Consider the following 20989-nt stretch of genomic DNA (forward strand, 5'->3'; position numbering starts at 1 on the left):
GACAACGGAGACACTTCTCAACTGTTACTTTCCCCATCTGGTCCAATCCATGAGGCCAGACTAGCACAGAGCTGATTCTTTGTCCTTGCAATCCCAATGCCTCCCAGGGTAAGTTTCACTGTCCGCTGGGTCAGGGTCCGACCAAATGGTTTCCCCATCGGAGGCATCCTTCCAGTGTTATTACTGGTAGCATAGCAAGTGTGTCATGAGCCCTAGCTCAAGGGAGGAAATGCCCCCGGGTACCTTTTGAATTGGAATTCAAGCAATAATAAGGTTCACTGGGTCCTCAGGCCCCTGGTCCCCAGTGCAACTGCACCGACTGCACCAAAGGAAGCTATGCCCCTGGTTATTGCTAGTTCATGGCATTCATTGTGGACATCGGAGGCAAGATTGGGAGTCAAGCGTCTCTGATGATAAGCTACAGGCACTTGTCAGCAGCCGTAGCGGATACAATATCATCCAGGCATGGGTTTTGCTCTTGATCTTTCCACAATGGGTTTCACATAGTCTTCTGTCTCAAGTGTTTTGTTTAGTTCATGGAGTGTCACAAGCCAAGGGTGTCATGCGAGGAAGTCTGCCAAGTTTTTTGATCCAGGACAATGATTGATTCAGAATGAACATTCCTGGAGCTGGAGCATCTATTTCTCAATCTGACTCAGATGCTTCAACAATGTCCCTTCGTCTAGTGGTTTGTGGTACGTGATTACATGGACTGGGTGGCCATAGAGGTACAGATGGAGAAGGCAACACCCCCACTATATAGCAATGGCTTTTTCTAAATGTTTTAGTAGCATTGCTCCATGGGGGTCGAGAGATATACGGAACAGGGGCAGCACTTAGACCACCTGGAAGCAGGGGCAATAGATAAATGAAAAAAACAGTGGTCTCTTGGAGTACATTATTGCTGCACCACTGCTCCCTACGCCACTCAACTGTATGCCACTCTACTCTGCACCACTTGACACCACTGCACTCTACTACACACTACTCTGTAACACTGCACTCTCCGCCACTGAACTCTGGGGAAAGTAACAGTTGAGAAGTGTCTTTGTTGTCATGCAGCCAACAAACATGAACCTCCAGCCCCCTTTATAACGAAAGACGGTCTATGAAAACACTGGCAAAGCCCATCCAGGCTGCCCATGCAGCTGGTCAGAATATCGAGGGGGCAAACTATGTTTTCCATCCCAGTCCCCCTTGAGGTTTCTCAAACAGCTCACTCACAGTGTGAACTGAGAGAGACCCACGACCCTCTCAAGGTTACAAAGACTTTCTCCAGTAATAACTATTATGTTTCATTTCAGCTTTCTTTTTTGGCGGGAAGAATATAGTGTCATGCATGCCTGACACTTCTGTGTCTTCCCTTTTACAAACCACCTCCCCTCAAAATGATGGTTGTTGGTTGCGTCTGGTGGCAGTGGAGTTCTTAATAACACGGTCTACCGGTGCCTCTTTCGGGGTCTTATAGGCTAGCCTGAAAGCGGTTTAAGAGAGACTTTGCCAGAATTATATGTGAGAATGCAAAGAATTTTAGAGAACTGGAGTTTTGTCTATCTATATGGTCATTTCACCTCTGATACACCTTCTAGCTGGACATTCAGTCATGGTAACGCGTCCGGACCAATAGATGACATCTGCACACAAGCCTGGCATTTTCCATTATTCCAGGATTTTTAAGTACTAGCGCACCAAATGTGCGCCCATTTCTTTTAAGAGCGGAGCTTTAATTAAAAACCTCACAAAGAGATGCAGTTGTGCCACTGGACATTGAATTTCCCACAAGTCTTACTACTCAAATAAGTGCACAGCACATATAGACATGCTGGTGGACTTTCAATAAAATATATAGCCAATTTATTTACAATCGATTGATAGGGACCCGATTGACAAGTATGTGAACACATTAAAAACATTGGTCAAGTGTTTTTGCTATAGAATGGCAAAAGAACCTGGCTGAAGATAAATCTTCCAGTTCCATAGGGGGAAAAATGACCAGATGGTTTGACTCTGAATGTCAGTCGCTGAGAAAAAAACACTTAAGAAAGTTACAACGATCTAGGAAGCCTACAAAGGATACCCCGGCTTACTGTGAATTGCTTAAACAGGGTAAAGCTAGGATCAAACGTACTAAGGCATATTACAAGGAAATCTGGGAAGAAATCAGATCTGTAATCTTAGTAAAAGATGTTCCTGTATGGGGTTGAGTTCCTAGGTCTGTGTGGCCACCATGATTGGGGAAAGATGGAAGGTCTTTGTTTAAAAAGCTCCTGTCCCTTCAGAAAAGTGCTATGGCCCAGGCAGTCAGAATGGAATCTGGTCTACAATTCTGGGCTTATATTGCTCTTGTTCGATCGTTAATATGTTGGGACAAATTGATGCTGTCGGCGCAACCAAATGGCAGTGTTATGAAAAGGTAAAATAACTAAAAGTGAATTAGTTGGGGTAAGGAAATTAAGAAGCAGCTTCAAGGTGTGGCTAAAATACTTCAAATAAACAGCTTTAATGTTGCTCTCCCCACACTCTTTTCAAAAAGTGAGCTGACGAAGCGGGGTGCCTTGGTTGGGAGAGAAAGAGACCTTGGGTATCTGAGACAAAAGACTTTGGTAGCTGACCTATGCGGATCTTGGAAAACCCATTCATCTCTTCAGTATCTTCATGGCCCACCCAATCGAGTGATGCGTAATATAGTTCCAAGGTTTAGAATTTGTCTCCATCCCTCCACTCTCATCCTTCTAGGGTGGCACCCTTTACGAACTCAGAAGGGTTATGTGGTTGAGGGCTTAAAAAGAAAATAACTAAAATAAACATTGTGTTTGACCTTCTTTATTGTCTAAGCGCAGGTTGAGAATTTTTAAAAACACACATTTTACAATATACATTTTACACTATAAGACCAAGATCGGCACCTAGGGATTTTCTTTTTTGGTGCAATACATTGGACGTGGCCTGTGCTTCGTCTGAATGTGTAATGGTTTTAAATGATTTGTACCCATGTCACGAGTTTCACATTTTCAGATATTTATGGTAATATATTACACTGCAGTACACTTTTTAAATATTTGTATTATCAAACTAAGGTTTCAAGTAATTGTTATTAAACTGTTTAGGAGGAAACGTCTCAAATAAACGTATTAATGAACTATAAAACTATGAGACTGTGCGTGCTGTTTCTATGCGCTGCGCTGGGCCAAGCATCAGGCAATGTAGCCTTCACTTCTCATATTACCTCTAGGGGCACATGCCCCCCATAGACTGGCAGCAGGGCCGGCTCTAGGGCGGTGCGATCGGTGCCACCGCACCGGGTGCTGACTTGGGTGGGGACGTCGTGTTTATTGTTTTAAAGACACCAGATGCCATGTTCCTTCTCCCAGCAATTTTCAAGCATCAATAAAAATGTCACCTTAACTCTGGTGATTAATGTTCTTCCTGGAGACAGCCCGGAGCTTTGTCTGGAAGTGGAAGTTTGACTCATCATAGTGCAGAAGGTTAATACGCCTGCTGCAAAGAACGTGTCCCATTCACATCACAAAGTGCATATAATATAAATAGGTCAATGGATTATCGCTTTTGTCAGAGAGATCCTTATGTTACTTGCAGTTTAAAAGTTAAAATCCTAATATAGTGCAGTGAGCTTTTAACTGTCAACTGCAAGGAATATATTACAGCTACATGTTTTTTACCCAGTCTTTCCTTATCCTAATATTGCAAAAAGGGTTCATTTGGGTAGAAATCAATTTTTATTATTAAAGAAAACCCCTTACAATGGTGTTACATTTTAAATTCTGAATTTGGGCTTTTTCAGACCAAGGACTCTTAAACTATAGCGCCTACCAGTAAGGATACCATGTGACTCCTACACCTTGTAGGCCTCTGTCATATGTAACATATTCTATACACTGATTTATACACGTATGAATGTCTCCGTGCAACATATGTGTGATGTAAAGTGCTCTGACACCTTAAACTGGCATGAGTGGCGCTATAAAAGAAAATGAATCGAAGAGTCAGTGGTTATGGAGACTTGGGGGCATTGTCAAATGGTGGTAGTGTTGGAATCCGTGGCGAGGTGGTCATTGGGGGGGGGGGGCGGGGGCGGGGGCCCCAGCAAGCATTTTCGCACAGGGCGCCACCAGTTCTAAAGCCGGACCTGACTGTCAGCCTGCCCAAGCCCTCATCGAAGCAACGTGTGTTGTTGCGCCACCTTGCGGTGTCAGGGTATATCTGGCACTCTACGGTAGGGTTAACCTGCACCTCACTTCCTGGGATTGTATGTGCAGTCGTAGCGCGTGCTCCGGTGTTGTGGTAGGCTCGGGCTGAGTCACCTGCAAGGCAGAGGTTGGGACGGTTAGGAGTGCACGCGCGTGCCACGTGCTGCCAGCCTTAGCATTGCATAATTTGAAACTGTTGAGCGCGAGGGAAGGACACAAAGACTTCGGATTCCTTGGGGGCGTTTAGAAACACAGATTCACTTCAGGGAAAAAAATGAAAATCAGCAGATTCAGAGAGAAACTGGAAGTAAACAAGCACAGCATTACCCACGGCCGGGGTGTGAAACCGCTCGCTCAGGCTCCATCGCTTTCCGCTTTGCAGAAGTGCCGCGGTGTCCTGGATGTGACCTCGCAGATAGCCTACTTCTCGTTCTCGGATGGCACTCGCGCTACGCCTTTTGATTTGGTGTGGCCCAGTCATGTTTCCGTTCCCAGGCGTGTTCTATAAAGGCAGGGCAGAAGTCCTAAGAAAAGAAGTGGGGGTACTGAGTTAGGCAGTATGCAAATGACATCACGGCGCACTACTTCACACATGGCATCACAAGCCACTACTTTACAGGAAGTGGCATCCCAAGAAATGACATCTGATCTAAAGCCCTCACATATATGTTTAGCAGGTCTATCATGTGTATGTTGGTGCGCATTGCGAGGATAATAGCACAGTGAGCTATGGAAGATGATATGTGACTTCTACACCTTGCAATCCCCCAGTTTTATGTAACACATCCTGTACATTAATTTACAAATGTATATAATTTATTGTACATGTAATATGCATGTGTTGATGTAAAGCGCTCTGACACCCTGCATTGGAATGAGTAGTGCTATACAAGAACAAATAGTGGTACTTAAATTATTTCAATGCCTCCTCAGGTATAGTATGCTCTATATAAATGCAATTTGCTGTGTGTAAATACTGGGAAAGGACAGAACAAAGTGAAAAGCTGCCTTTCTTAAGTATGTGTGAAGTGCTAACCTTTGTTTTCCTTCTGCTTCATTTGCATTTAGGGTGGGTGGCTCCTGACTGATCCCAGAGGAGAGACTCACACAATGAGGCCTGATGACCCCTCAAATTCGGCCTTTGTTATGGGCCCAACAGGAGTCTTAAATAAGAAAGCCCCGTCCCCGGCTGCATGTTGTTGCTTGTTGCAGATGAAATATTGAGTATCAATGGGGTAACCCGAAATGCTACCAGACCGTGTAGAAATAGCAGTATAATAGACAAATGTTCACAGTAGCAACAATTTTAGTAAAAGAATTAATGACATTCACGTCAGTTATGCATACTCTGCATTTCATGCAATATATTTTCAAAGCATTATGCACGTTTGTTTAGGCAATCAAGTTGCTCTAGCACGGTGGTACTTATAGTAGGGCCCGCAGTCCGACAGCGCCCCGGCAGGCCGTCCTTGGCGGCCTGCGGGCCTTGCAGGTAATGTACCCATGGCCCCCCAGCTTTTCACGATTTCACCACAAAATTAGGACGGTGCAGTTTTGAAACCGTCCAGCCTTCGGAAGGCTGGACGTTTTAAAATTTGCACCCAATATTACCAGTGACAGAAGAGAGTGGAGAGGTAGAGAGAGAGAGAGAGTGAGGTAGAGTGAGAGTGAGGTAGAGTGAGAGAGAGACTGTGTGAGAGAGACACTATGTGAGAGAGTGAGACAGAGAGAGATACTGTGAGAGAGAGAGATTGTGAGAGAGAGACTGAGAGAGAGACAGAGAGAGACTGTGAGAGAGACAGAGAGAGACTGTGAGCGTCAGACCATTTGTGAGAGAGAGACTGTGTGAGAGAGAGACTGTGTGTGAGAGAGACTGTGAGAGAGAGACTGAGAGAGACAGAGAGAGAGAGACTGTGTGAGAGACACTATGAGAGAGAGACTGTGAGAGAGAGAGAGTGTGTGTGTGTGTGTGAGAGAGAGACTGTGTGAGAGAGAGACTGAGAGAGAGACTGTGAGAGGGAGACTGTGAGAGAGAGACTGTGAGAGAGACAGTGAGAGAGGGAGAGAGGGACTGTGAGAGAGAGTGAGACAGAGAGAGATATTGTGAGAGGGAGAGACTGTGAGAGAGACACAGAGAGTGAGAGAGACTGAGAGAGAGACTTTGAGAGAAAGACTGTGAGAGACGGACTCTGAGAGACTGAGAGAGAGACTGTGAGAGAGACTGTGAGAGAGAGAGACTGTGAGAGAGAGAGACTGAGAGAGAGAGAGACTGAGAGAGAGACTGTGTGTGAGAGAGAGAGAGCGAGAGATGGAGACTGAAAGAGACTGTGAGAGAGACTGAGAGAGAGACAGAGAGAGAGAGAGAGACTGAGAGAGAGAGACAGAGAGATTGTGTGAGAGGAAGACTGTGAGAGAGACTGTGAGAGAGAGACTGAGAGAGAGACTGAGAGAGACTGTGCAAGAGACTGAGCGAGAGACTGTGAGAGAGACTGTGAGAGAGACAGAGAGAGAGACAGAGAGAGAGACTGTGAGAGGGAGAGACTGTGAGAGAGAGATAGAGAGGGAGACTGAGAGAGAGACAGAGAGAGAGAGACAGAGAGAGAGAGACAGAGAGAGAGAGAGACTGAGAGAGAGACTGTGAGAGAGAGACTGTGAGAGTGAGAGAGACTGTGAGAGAAAGACTGTGTGAGAGAGAGACTGGGAGAGACTGAGAGAGATACTGTGAGCAAGACTTAGAGAGAGACTTAGAGAGAGACTGTGAGAGAGAGACTGTGAGGGAGAGCCCGAGAGAGAGACTGTGAGAGAGAGTGAGAGAGACTGTGAGAGTGAGAGAGACTGTGAGAGAGAGTGAGAGAGACTGTGAGAGAGAGTGAGAGAGAGAGACTTAAGGAGAAACTGAGAGAAAGAGAGAGAGAGAGAGAGACTGACGTCAGAACTTTGTGAAGTCAGTACTTTGTGCCAGAGGTAGGAAACAACAAAAGATTACTGTAGGGGAGAAGCAAGGGAAATAGCATGAGCTAGAAAAGGGCAAAGCTAAATAAAGAGACATATAGGGGAAAGAGCAGGGCAGGACATGCACTTCCCTGGAGTGGTAAACACAAATGGTAAAGAAATAAAAGAAACGTTTTTCGCTGATATCAGCATTTCAAGGAAACAACTCATTCAATCAGGGTAAAGGCAAATTCCTCTAGGAGTGGACCAGCACAAGAATAGAGAGAAAAGACATAAAATCAGGATCTGGCAATGGAATGGACAAAAAGCCTTGCAATCATGAGCAGGGGCTTAACCAAAGCCCACTCTATGTAATAGTGTATGCCAGTGGCGGCTCCCCCATTGGGGCGGGGGGGTGTTGCCCAACTGCTTTCCCGCAGTGCGAGAAGGCAGAAACATAAATGGTAATAACTAACATTTTATGTTTCTGCTTCTCGCATGGCGAGAAAGCAGAAGTGCCTGGTTGGGGGTGGGCGGTCCTGCTCGATGGCAGGGGGGAGTGGCTTGCCGACTGTTGTCCGTACTGACTGTTTGGTCGGCCCTGGGGTCGACCAAACAGTCAGTATACACAGCAATGGGCAAGTAACTCCCCCCTACCCTCGAGCAGGACCGCCCACTCTCCCTTTTTAGGTCTCGCTGAGTCACCACGCATGCGCTGCTCGGAGAGACTTTAGTAGGTGAGTTTTCAAAGTGCTGATGGCTGGCGACAAGCTTGCGTTCACGCGAGTGTGCACACGCGAACTGCCAGCCTTCAGCACCATCTGTCTTTCCTCTTGCTTGCTCCCTGCCTCCGCCCCTCCACTGCTGCACGCGCATCCCTAGCGTGCTTTAGCGCGTCATCGCGATCACTTTCGCTTTCAGAGTGATCACGATGACTTTCGCTTTTACAGCCGCGCGGCGTTACTATTACTGTCGTGGGGGCCAATGCTTTTTTTTTTTGTACACTTCGCATGCTTGGCCCATCCTGTCAATTTTGCTGTAGTGCAAAGAAAGCTACATTTATATACAGAGCATGCTTGGGCCATCTTGTAATATGTGCTGTTGTGGACAGAAACATACACTTTCAGTAGCGGCTCTAGGTGGACTATTTCCTCTGCTTGAAGGTTCAAAACGAGGCAGAGGCATTGAAGGCATGCTAAGGACGACTTAATGCTAGGCCTGACTTGATGACCCTTTGACTGCCAATGGGATCTGGGGTTCAGCCCTAGGAAACAAATGCATGCACCTCGAAGACTATAAACATAGCAGAGGCACTCATCCTGGATGCGTTACATACTCACTTCCTCACAAGATAACCCAACTAATGGCTTGTCCCTTTTAACCCCCAGCCACCTCCCTTCAAGCAGGGCTGGTCAGTGCAATTGACTATTTCTGCAAACCTTGCAGTTGCTACAGCCCTGTTACCTCTAACTCTGGTACAGTCCACAGCATCTCAAGTGATCCATCCGGTTTCTACCTTCTCTGAGTCGAAAAAACTTGAATATTTACAGGAAGAACACTGTGGCCTCCATCGTCCCGAGATTGTAACACCTTCTTCCCTGTGAACTCTGACCAGCTCTGAACCTGCTAACGCCTTCTATTAGTAGTCATTATTATTTGCATGTATTAGTGTATGGATATGTTACTTAACTTGTAAGAAAGTTGTTATAAACAGATACTTCAAAGCTCTTCCGGTGCTCACTTCTAAGACCGACTCCCCATCATCTGGTCATGAACTATTCTCGCCCAAGAACCCTCCCCACTTTAATCCATTGCTACTTACATCTTGCACTGAAACCACTGTTGGCATGCTCGAGAGATTGATGTAACGAAATCATGGCCCTTATCACTTAAATAGTTTTGTGTCAACTTTATTTGCATTGCTCAGTGGTATTGACTGTAACACACAAACAGTTTTTTGTTGGCGGTATTCCAGTTCTCGGTTGTAAAAGCTGTTGTACATGTTAATTTGTCAACATTAAATTCTGTAACGCTTGACATTAGCACTATATTGCTCCATATAGTGTACTTTTTATTGTAATCAGTGGTATTTATTTTATTATAATAAATTAAAACACCCCAAGCACATTTTACCACTAATAAATTAAACTACCTCCAACACAAATCAATGTATTAAGAGGGTCCTGCTTATATTTCTGGTTTGCTTTCTACAGACTGGAACCTGGGGCTGGTTCCATGTGTTTGTACTAAAGATGGTGTGTGGTTTCATCTGTGTTCAGCACATGCCGTGCATGCTGAGCAGAGCAAGGGCTGTGTTTGTGGGAGGCATAACTCTGTGTTTTTTTTTTATTTGGCATGTGATGTCTCATTGAGCTTGCAGATTTCATGCAAAGCTCTGGCCGGGGGTGGATAACTGGAGTGAAAACGGCGGGAAGCATCCTGCATTGACCAACCCATGAACCTGCGCATGGCTGATGGTAATGTGCTTGTTGAGAGCTCGTTTTCGTATGTACTCGTTCCGCACGTATGATCTTTGCTATGAGCCATTAGCTCACAGGGGGATGCCTTCCGGCTGCTTTTCGTGCTGGATACTGTCATTTCCGGTCCGATTAAATAACAGCCCGGCATGCATTTGTCAATTATTTCCTGTGACCAGGATATGTTGAACTATCAGCACTGTATGCACGATAAGCGTCATTTTCAAAATATACATTTTTTATATCCTGCCTAAGTGCTTAAAGAGCCTGGAAACATAAGTGCTGATTCACAGAAGCAGCTATTTACTCAAGCAAATTATGGCACGTGTCATTTATGCCTATGCCGGATTGTAATCTATAAGTGTTTGGGAAACGTGGAGCCATTTCAGCCTATGCTTAGATCATGCTTCTTGTAATGTACACATGTACATTGTTGACTCATGCCTGCTAACGTTATGCATCAATAAGCAGGGTTAGAAAAACTGTACTATCGAGTTTTTTTCATAAAAGACATTTCCCCTATAATACATGTAATATTGTATTGGACGTCATCGCTCCCTTTGCACACTTTGATCGTATGAGAATAGACCATTGTGTTGCACTCGTCCACACTTTCTTCCCAATGGAGCCTGTACCATTGAGAAGTAAGTGAGATAAGAAGCTCTGCGATATGTTCTTATTCCCACTGCATTCCCGTAACTACTACTTGCACCTTCCTCCTGGAGCAGCCACTGCTCTAATTGCAGTGAAATAAAAATAACTGTGTGAATACCCTCGAGCTCTAATCCCCTGAGTTGAGTCCCTTAACTTTCTAGAAATAATGCAAACATTAATGCAAAGCTATTAGCTCAGCCTATATTACAACATTATCTCCCTTTAAATTTTTTTTTTTTAAAATTTTCATAAGCAAAACTACATATACAACAAATCTAAAATACTAATAACACAAAAAATAATAAACTGAAGTTGACAAGATCATATGTACCACTGGAAAGAGTTTCATCCTTCTCACTAGCTTCCCTCCAAATATTTTCAGAACACGCAGTCCACTGGAATACATCAATAGAAGAAATAAATAAAGCAATTCTCAAGATCATCTTCTGGGCCTACAAAGTCTTCACGCTCCACAGGTAATCTGGATAAAAATCTACCCTAGGATTATTTTTGCCTGAAATATACTTTACTACAAAATCATATTGAAATAACTTTCTTGTTAACCTAGCTATTTGCGCAGTGGTGTACCTAATAACATGGCCATCCAAAATATACACCAAAAGCTTGTGATCTGTTTGGAACATAAACATCCTTCCCCAAGCATAATTATGAAATTTCTCAATTGCCAAAAACATACCAAAAGTTATTTTTCTGTGACTCAGTAATGCAATTCTGCATCTTGAAGGACTCTGAAAGCATAGCAAACAGTTACTTCTTCAACAACATATTTTTGTGTTAAAACAGCCCCTAAGTCATACTTACTAGCATCACCAATAGTGATGCACTGAAGCGTGGGGTAATATGCCTTTGTTAAGAGCTTTACCATTAGTCATTTCTTGCTTCACACATTCAAATGTTTTTGACACCTATCATCCCATTGGAATGAAACAGACATCTTAAGCATATAGCTTAAATTCTTAATTTTAGATGCATAATCGGGTATGAACTTTGCACAAAATTCACACAGACCTATAAACAAACAAAGAGCATCTTTTTTCAGGCCGTGTGAATCCACACATACTCTTAAATCTCCTCCCCACTGTTGGGTAACTACTAAAGGTGAAAGCCACAGTCAAGATTCAGCAGGCTCACTTATTCCTTTAATGAGCAACTATTTTAGTTCCTTTTCCAATTCCTCCATTAAGCTGAAAGGGATACTACATACCTTGTGTTTAACTGGTAGTGGTCCCTTTTACCTTCATCTTATGTCTAAAACTTGTTATCATTCCTAGAGTATCAGCAAATGCAGATGGAAATATCCATGTTAGATTCTTTACAGCTGTCTGGTCCTTCACTACCACCACTTGATCTTTGGTACCCCTTCTAAGTATCAATCCAAAAATCCCTTGATAAAACCAGTCCAGTATATAAAGACCTTCCTTGAATCCTACAACCCCTGAATTCCAAAATGTCCTCAATAAATCTTTCTAACTGAATTGTCCTACCTTTACATGAAATCGGGGATCTATCTGATGGGAATAATTTCCTACCTCCCCATTTCTCATGGAACAGATCTGAAGTAATCCCTGCTCCTGAATTCACCAACAAATGTAGAAACTTGTCACCAACCTTAATGTTAATATATGGAAATGTGCAATCAGCAGGGTCACCTTTAACAATGTTTTTTTTCTGATAGTACTAAAACCATATCCTGAAAATCTTGAGTGAGCTGGTTCTCTGAGGTAACACCCACATCATTTTTTTTAATGCTAGCAACTTTCGCAGTTACCACACCAAAAACACACATGGCGTAATTTAAAGAAACTTCTATCAGCCATTTTCATTTCTTTCTTTTGGGTATGTTGTTTTTCATGTACAACTGATACTGTATTTTTTTGTTCATCATGTAATTACTTTATGGAAATACTTGTAAGCTCAATACTCTTTGGTACCCTGATGACCTCCTCAAGTGAAAGGACACCCATGGTGAGCAACCTCTGTTGGATACGTTTATCATAACAGTGACTAATCAACTGATCCCTAATCAACTAATCATTGAAATTTTTAAAACAACGAGGACTCAGCTATCGAAGAGCAATCACAAATGTGTCTACATTTTTATCCGGCATTTGTGACCTTTTAAAAAAACTTTTGGCATAAAACCACCAAGCTCCAACGTCTTCACTACTTTTTGGAATTCATCAAGTTCCTTATTATCCGTGACTACTGGTGCAGGAAGATATCTTCAAACCCTAATGAATGCAGTATTAAGAACGTTTTCCTTTCAGATCTGAAATGTGATACTCCAATTGCTCCCAAATACATTTGAAATACTTGAAAACATTGCTTCCATTGCGTAGGCGGTAGGCCAGGAGTTTCCAAAATTGGAGGAGTTACTTACTGAATACTTGCACTATAATATCACCTTTTTTTATACCAACTCTTAACTACTGAAGCTCTCACACTTGAACCACTCTTTGCTTCGTACTGTCACCTGCCTGACACACTAGTTACCTAAACAGAAGTGTTGGTGCTTTACTTGTATTCTCTTTGTCTGATGCACACCGATTACATGAAGGTGTGTGTCACCCTGATTGGACTGGACTGTTGATGGATAGGCTCCTTCACTTGAATAGGCATGCCTTTCACTGAAGATAAGCTGTTGCACAACCTCAGACTACACTGCAGAGCTGAAAATCATGTTGCTCCTGAGCTGCACTGGAAGACTTCCCAAACTTCAAAGATGGATGCCATGTTGCGCTATTGTCATGCTTTATACATGCGATGGGCCTTGTAAACAATAAGCCTTCCCAAACAGACTAAATGGTAGCTGAAAAACACTCAGTTGCTTTTCCTCAGGTGATTAGGCTCACTCTGCTACCAGCAGCTAAGATGGCCACCAAGAAACATTTTGTATGTTTTTATTTGTCGTTTGGGCTTATTTTTCCATGTTTCAACAGGTGGTGCAACTTGTTTCACAATCGTCGGCCCTGCCCTAGTAACCCCCTTGAAATTACACAGATCCACCTCTGAAGCCCAGAAATCACTATTACAATGCTGTGCACCTTAATTAAACAGCACAGATGTGTTAGCAGCTACAGCAGGCCTGGGATCCTGTGTTGATGCCTCTTAATGCCTCGTACTGGAAAGGTGACGTTGGGTTCAATATCCAACTGTGACTCCTCCTGCTCAACCCCAACTTTTCTATGTTGTAATCACAAGGTGACACCAAGTGAGTAAAAGGGGCTTGTTTATTTAGGAAGCCCGTAACAAGTCACCGCTGTTCGGCTCAGCAGTGACTGGAGCCTGAGGCCACAATGGGCATGATGTAAACTTCTCAGTTGGTGCCAATCCCCTGAGCTCAGCCCCTTAACATCTAGAACTAATGCAGACATTACTGCAAAGCTATTAAAGCTATTAACTTAACCTATTTTACAACACACTGGCAATTACAAAATCAGATATAGTAAAAATGGTATCATCTTCGAGATGCAGTAGAGGGCCCCTTCAGAGCGGAGTTCCCGTGTCAGTTTTTACATGTTCTAGATACCTGGAGTACTCCCCTATTAATATTATACACAGTAATCTTAGCTTCCAAAATTATTCCAGAAAATTTAAGGGGTTCAATATTGCACTCCATAAACAAAAAGGGGGCCCATAGACAACCCTGAGAACTACAGAACAATAGCCGTCATTGACACTGAAGCAAAGGCATTTTTCAAAGTGCTTGTTGGCCGAACTGGAAGATTGTGTCAACAAACGAAACATCTTGCCAACCATTCAGACCAGCTTCAGGAAAGGCTGCGAAACATTGAGTAATGTAACAGCGATTGATTTGTTCACCAATAAGGCACTAGCTAACAAATCCTCATTGTACGTGTAATTTCTCGATTACAGTATAGCCTTCGATAAAGCCAACTGAGAAACTCTGTGGAGAAAGCTAAAGTCTTGGAATAACCCTGTGCAACTTTTCAATGCAATCCGCCTCCTACACATGTGGGTCAGGATAAAGCTGGGCAATGGATCATCGATTTCCAAGAAAATTTAAACCAATCTGGGTTTGAAACAAGGCTGCGTGCTGGCACCAGTGCTCCTCAATCTATATACAACCACTTTACTTCCATCACTGGCAAGGCAAAATATGGTCCCCCAAAATTAGGAGCTAGACATCTACTCCTACAGTGCGCAAACAACAGCACTTCTGAATCAAACCTCCATAGGCCTCGAAAGAGCTCTAGATGGCCTTCAGAAATGTAATCAAGACAATGAACTAAAATCAAATCCGGCACAAACTAAGATTGAGCACGAATGGAAGTTAGGAGATCAAAATATATCTACCACAGACACATTTCTTTATCTAGGGTTTTGGTTAGATACCAATCTCAACTTTTACAAACCAGCTTAGATTGATGCACTCTCGTGCCTGTTACCTGCAAAACCAGCTGCGGAAAATCAAGAGAAGCTTAAAAAGCCCCAGAGGTACTTGTGTCCTCGGTGTATTCAGAGCAAAACTGGTGCCAGCAATATTATATGGGTCCTCAGTTTGGTATTCAAAGCTACATGAGGACCTAGGGAACATCTATTCAGATGTTATTAGATCTATGTTTGGATTACCTATGAGTAAGCCAGTCAGCTCAGATGGGAGTTTGGCTTGGTCAATATAAAAACTCTGGCAGCACTACAATGTATCAAATACGGCTTTCGATTAAGAAAGGCACCTGTGGAGTCTCTAAAAAAACCTGGCCTTGAAACAGCTGGTAGATCACCTTCACATACATAACAGTAATGGTATCCCCAACCTTGATAACATTTAAGGCAGCTACAGCTCAAGGAGAGTTGGGACAACAAGGTTTCATATATTCACTTAAATGTACAAGCAAAGTCTGTTGCAAGGATGACCATCAATGTCCCTGGCAAATTTTCCAGAGAGCAGCTTTTATTGCCATCATATCCCTCGCCTTCTCCTCAACTATATCTCACTATGAACTTGAAGCAAACTGTAAGAGATAAATATATATGATTGAGGTTTTCTCTGTTGCCACTTGAAACTCGAGAGACTTGGAAGTACTATGTGTCATGCAAATGCTGTAGAGGATGTCAATATCAATAGCACACGCAGTCGTATTCGTCCACATCTATTGATTTAAGAAGGAGATTTTTACACGCACCCATGTTTTAACCTGCTTGGTGTAAGGTCGAACAGGAAGAAAGTACAGTGTGTATGCAGGGTGTGGATCCACAGTTAATTTGCCAATTCTATTAAAATAGTTGGCACCTGCAATATCAAAAGTACATAAAGTGGACAGGGCTTCTCACACTTGTTTCTGTCCATTGTATTAAAGGTCCTGTGACTTTGGGCAGGGCTTACAGAATCTGTCTGGCATTAAGTCTTCGCAGAACATAGTTATTCACGCTACTCATGGTTCATATAAGCACATGGAACTTTATTTTAATTTCTCGGAGAACCGCAGTCTGATATAAGACTGTTCCCCGTTAGCTTAAATGGTTTACTCACAGAATTTGGCACTTTAACAACGAGCTCAAACAGTGTATATTAGCACAATTAGTGCTAATTTTCTGATAGCTTATCTGATATACTCAAGCATTTGGCACTTTAAGTATTATATGGTTTGCACATGGCACCTTAATATTAACTTTTTTTAAACCGCTACTTACTGAAACAGTACGCCCATATAGTTATCACAGGTGTAAAATGAAAGTTAAGGAAATACGAAGAACAAGTAACATGTATACTACTAGCCAGTACTAGCAAAGGCAGAAGGGTGTTATCTGCAGAAGCACTTTTGATTGCATAACGAGTATGCATTGAATAGTCTTTAACTTAATATTTTGAAATCTTTTGATATCTAACCATGCTTTTCTTATTGTAATGTTTTCTTTTTTTAACCGAACAATAACATTTCTTTGTCTCGTACAAATTACAACTGTTTCGGGTGTAAGCCTAACTTACACCTGGAGAAAGTTTTGTGACTCAGTGCTATAGAATTTTAATGGGGAGCAATGTGCCTGTGCTACATATGCATTGTCCTACTTCCTTGTGCATCACAGGGACTCCGGCTTTATCTTTATCATTTCCTTTTTCAGGTCTCACCTAGCGCAGCGCGCATGCACTGCTCTAACCAGAGGGCCTCTTGGAATCACTAGAGACTTCTCCAGACTTTCACTAAACTCGCGCTTGCGGCTTTTTATTTCCCACACTTTCTATTGGCCTTTGCGTGTGGCTTTCAGCATGCAATTGGCTAAAGGCGGGTGCCTGTCCCACCTTCTCTGTAAATGTTCACCCCCACGGCCTACAGCTGTCGGGAGCGAGCATTGGCGCCATTTGTTGTGGATCAGGTTACTACTTTGTTTGGGGAAGCCCATTTATTGCACTAAAACCAGCACGCGCTGCCTGCCTGCCCCGGCCGTCTTGTGCTCCCTCGCAGCAGGCATCCGCAGACACCAATCCCCCCCCCCCCCCCTCCTGTCAGTAGACATCTTGCTTGCATTCTATCTTGTGCAGGCCATCTGTTCTCCTCTTCGGGCACAGTAGGGCAGGGATCCTTAGTCGGACCCTTCAAGGCTGCAGGTTTCAAACATTGTCATACTGAGCGTCAATGCGAAATGTTTTCTAAACGCCCTTCAAGGAACCTGTTGTCGGCCTTTGTAACATGTATATATGCATTTATTATGAACAACACTTGAATGTGTTTGTTTCAGAAACTATACACCATTCTAGTATGTGCAGATGCTTGTTGCCAGCAGTGAATGAACAATCCTCGCGCATGTGGGGCAGGATGCGGGCGTGGCAAGTAGAAGTTGTTTCTGTCTGTACTCAAGGCAGCGTGTGCCAACCATAGGATGAATCGAGCATTTACCAAGTACTCGTGTACACGTCAAAGGTTGTTCAGCTGTTACTGTAATTTAAAAAAGATATGCACCGCGTTCATAACAGATGTATTGCAGAAAAGCAGACTAGTGAGCGGAAAAATAATACAAATAGTTTTAGACAGTCGAGTACTCAAAACTTATTTACATTTTTGCAGATTGGCATGTGACCTTAAAGGGGCACCCGGTACAAATTAAAATGCAAGTTCTTTTTGCCTAGTACCTGCAGCGGTCTACAGCAATAGGACTTCCAGATTGTTCTTTGGGTGACGTCTGGCTTCCAAGCTTTTGAGGCCAATCTGTTTCAAGGGTGGAGATGAAGTGATATCATCTAGGGCTATTTCCTTTCACGCTTGTGTGTGCATCCTGCTGTCTTGTTGTCGCCCTGTCTCACCTTTGCTCAGTCACATGTCCCAGTCCAATAGATTTACTCGGTTTCGACTCGGCTCATGAGTGTGAGAAGCTACACATGACACTTTCCTCGGTTAATTGGAACTGCATCTGCCCATTACACCCCTGGGCCTCTGTGCCAAGACTGCACATGGCGCTTCGAGGCTCGTGAGTCGGCACTGGGGTGGAACAGTTATGAGTGCACCATAGTGGTTCTGTGTTGGGATACAAGTTGCTTGCTACATTAGAAACCTAATGATGCGCATTGTTACCCTGTATAGATATTTGCAATGTCACTATTTTTATTAATAATGTTCACCACAATTAGCAGAGGGTGCCGGTAATATATGAGGCTCGCCCACCTTTAAGTCTCTTGTCGGGCTGCCCGATCAGCGCTAGGAATGCTGCTGCAAGGAAATAATGATTTTACAGTATGTTTTCATTGTTAATTTGTAGCGCTAGCTTGAGAAGTAAATCGCATCTAGCTGCACCGAAAGTAACGTCAAGCAATCAAAGAAGCATTGGCATAGCCAATAGGTCTCGCCTTTGGGACGTTATAAGTGTTTAGTTATCCAGCACGATATCCTTGGTGCAACAACATCAACTGTTGCATGGCTAAACACTTATAAGGTCCCAAAGGCGAGACCTATTGGCTATGCCAATGCTTGTTCTCTATGTAGGCTGCTGCATGCAGCAGCCTACATAGAGAAAACGGCCCGGCTGGGGCGCTCTTCGATGTGCCTCACCAATAACAACGCTGCCATTGCAGCGTTGTGATTGGCGGAGGAGATGGAGGGAGGCTGCCATGACGATGCAGGAATTCGAAAAGGCAGGACGACGTCAGCGGGAGTCGGACCCATCCAGAAGCTGAGGTGGCAGCAGCGCAGGACGGTAAGTTAAGTTTTATTTTATATATTTTTTTAATTAAACGAACCCCTCCGGCCTCTCCCCATCCCCCCCACGACGACCCCATTTCCACCTCCCTCCCCCCACCTGCCCATCATGCCGGCTGCGACTGTTAACGGAATGTAATTTAAAATAGATTTATAACGCACACTGCTGTTTGAAAGGCATCCTGGGGCTAAAGGAGCAGTTAATCCTGTCGATACACATAAAAGAATGTATTGCATATTTTTTTTAGAGAACTGCTTAAAAAAAAAAAAAGAATGTATTGCATAAAGGGAAAAGCAGTGGCATTCTAGCTGATCAACATTTTTATGGATGGCTATGTATGTAGCTAAACGGAGTTCACTTCTTCAGACCAAGGGCCATGACTGAGTCGATTATACATTGCTATCACTGAAGGAATCCATGCTCCAGTGGAGCCCCGTCCCCGGGTCGGCGCTCTTATGGTCTGGGGAGCTGGGTAAGGCCAGTGAATGTGTAGTAGAGCAGATCCAGCAGTAGTAAGTCGATATGAATTACAGCCTTTCTTTCCCCATGCTGGCCTAATCACAGCTGACTAACTCCTTGAACCTATTTATGGGGAACAGACTCAACAAGCTAGCACCTACGTTCAGTCAATCTTAGACCCCGGATAAGACTCCACTCTCGAGTCTGCTGCTGTCTCTGCACTCGTAACATAGCTGTGAGACACATACACGCAGATGCCACCAGATGCAAGGAACACGGAGTGCAAGGCCGCAGTGCCCTCCGTTTCTGCTGAGTGCACGTCATACGACCTTTAGTGGCAGAGCCTGCTCTCTGGCTCAGCCCTTCATACTAAAATGATGATGTAGTTCATTAGTACCCAGGCCACTGGCATTTGCTTGATTGCCCTTGCTTTGAGGCGATGGTTGTGTTTCGAGGCATCTGTGCTGCTCATGTGTCTTTGAGGCACTGTTGTCGATATATGGATCGGATTCGGTATATTTCAGTTCCCTTCCTCTGGGCACTTGATATGTGGATTACTGAGTACATGGGCCTGTGTAAGAGAACCTCCTACTTACAGCTAAATACGTCTTAAATGACTGCGAATGCCTCCTCCTCAAGCGCATCCATCTGCATGCATTAGCAGATAACTTTCTTGTCAGACCGCAAGTATTTCAAAGGAAAAAAGTCCCCACATGTGTGTCACGACGGTGATGATAATTAGAGCAACTATGATGAAGGATCTGGTAGGGCACCTCTCACTACCTTGACTGTGCACAGACAGGCCTCAACAGAAAGATTATTGTTTACCCTTTATTTTCAAAACTCAAATTAGGAACACACAGTCCTAGCTGACATCTTTAAGTATGTAGATGTGTCTCCAAACTGCAGCAACAAGAGAGAGGGTGGGAGGGGGTTAAAGAGAGATAGAGTGGAAAATAGAGGAGGGAGATAGATAGAGGGTTGCTAAGAGAGAGGGAGGATGAAATGGGAGAGAAGAGGGCGAGAGAGAAGGAGAGGTGTGAGCAAGACTGCGAGGTGAGGCTGAGAGAAAGATGTTGGAGCTAGAGGCAGAAGGGATTGCAAGAGAGGGAGAGAGAAGAGGCTGACAGAGTACGAGAATGATAAAGCTAGAGAGTGGGGTGCAGAAAACGAGGGGCGGGTGCGAGAAAATGGAAGGAAGAAGGTGAGACAGTGGGAGAGGGGGAACGATAGAAAGCGAGGGAGAATGCAGGAGAGAAACAGAACGAGAACGAGGGAGAAGTTTTTACTGCAGAGTTCTGGGGTAGTAGTAGTGTCCGCCATTGTTGTGATGTAGTGCGTGGGATTTGTCTGTGTGTAGCGTGGGGTAGTAGCGGAAGGCCTTATCTTAATGTAGGGTGGGTGTGGTCTGTCCGTGTTTTGGTGCAGGGCATCAGTAGTAATGACTAATATGAGGCAGGAGTTCGAATAGTGAGATTGCACTCTCAAATTTGCTTGAAAATGCACCATTTGCCCGCTCTTTTTTTCAAACTTTTCTCGGGGGAAAACTGCCCCAAACCCCCCTTAGGTGATTCAGGCTCGCTCGATACGCTCGCTTGCCATAGTGAAGTACGACAATTGGTTTTCGCCTCACCACTTTCAAATGTCACAAGCCCCCATTGTTGTATGCAAAGCTGTGAAAGACTTCTGAAGCCGTCTATAGCGAGCCCACAAAAATGATCAGACCAGTCAGCTACACTGATAGTGCCTATGGGTAGTAGATCCAGGGTGTATGATGGCAGTGTGGTAGCGTGGATATGAAGGAGTCTGCCTTGTAGGATGCTATGGCACCGGAACTGCAGCCAACAAAAAAGTCACCTGTCATTTTGCTAATTTCTAAAGACCTAAAGCACAAAGTACTTCAATGCATAGTAACAATGATTTGTTATGTATTTAAAGCTATTCTTATATGATAGCATATCACAGATGACGATACAGTAAGTAACATTAATATTTGACATACAGCATTACTATTGACAAAAGGAAACCCTTACACATATCAGGGAGAAAGGATGAAGTAAACAGTGAAAGAGGGATGGTCTTCATCAC

The sequence above is a fragment of the Triturus cristatus genome, chromosome 7, assembly GCF_964204655.1.
Source record: "Triturus cristatus chromosome 7, aTriCri1.1, whole genome shotgun sequence".
NCBI lineage: Eukaryota > Metazoa > Chordata > Amphibia > Caudata > Salamandridae > Triturus > Triturus cristatus.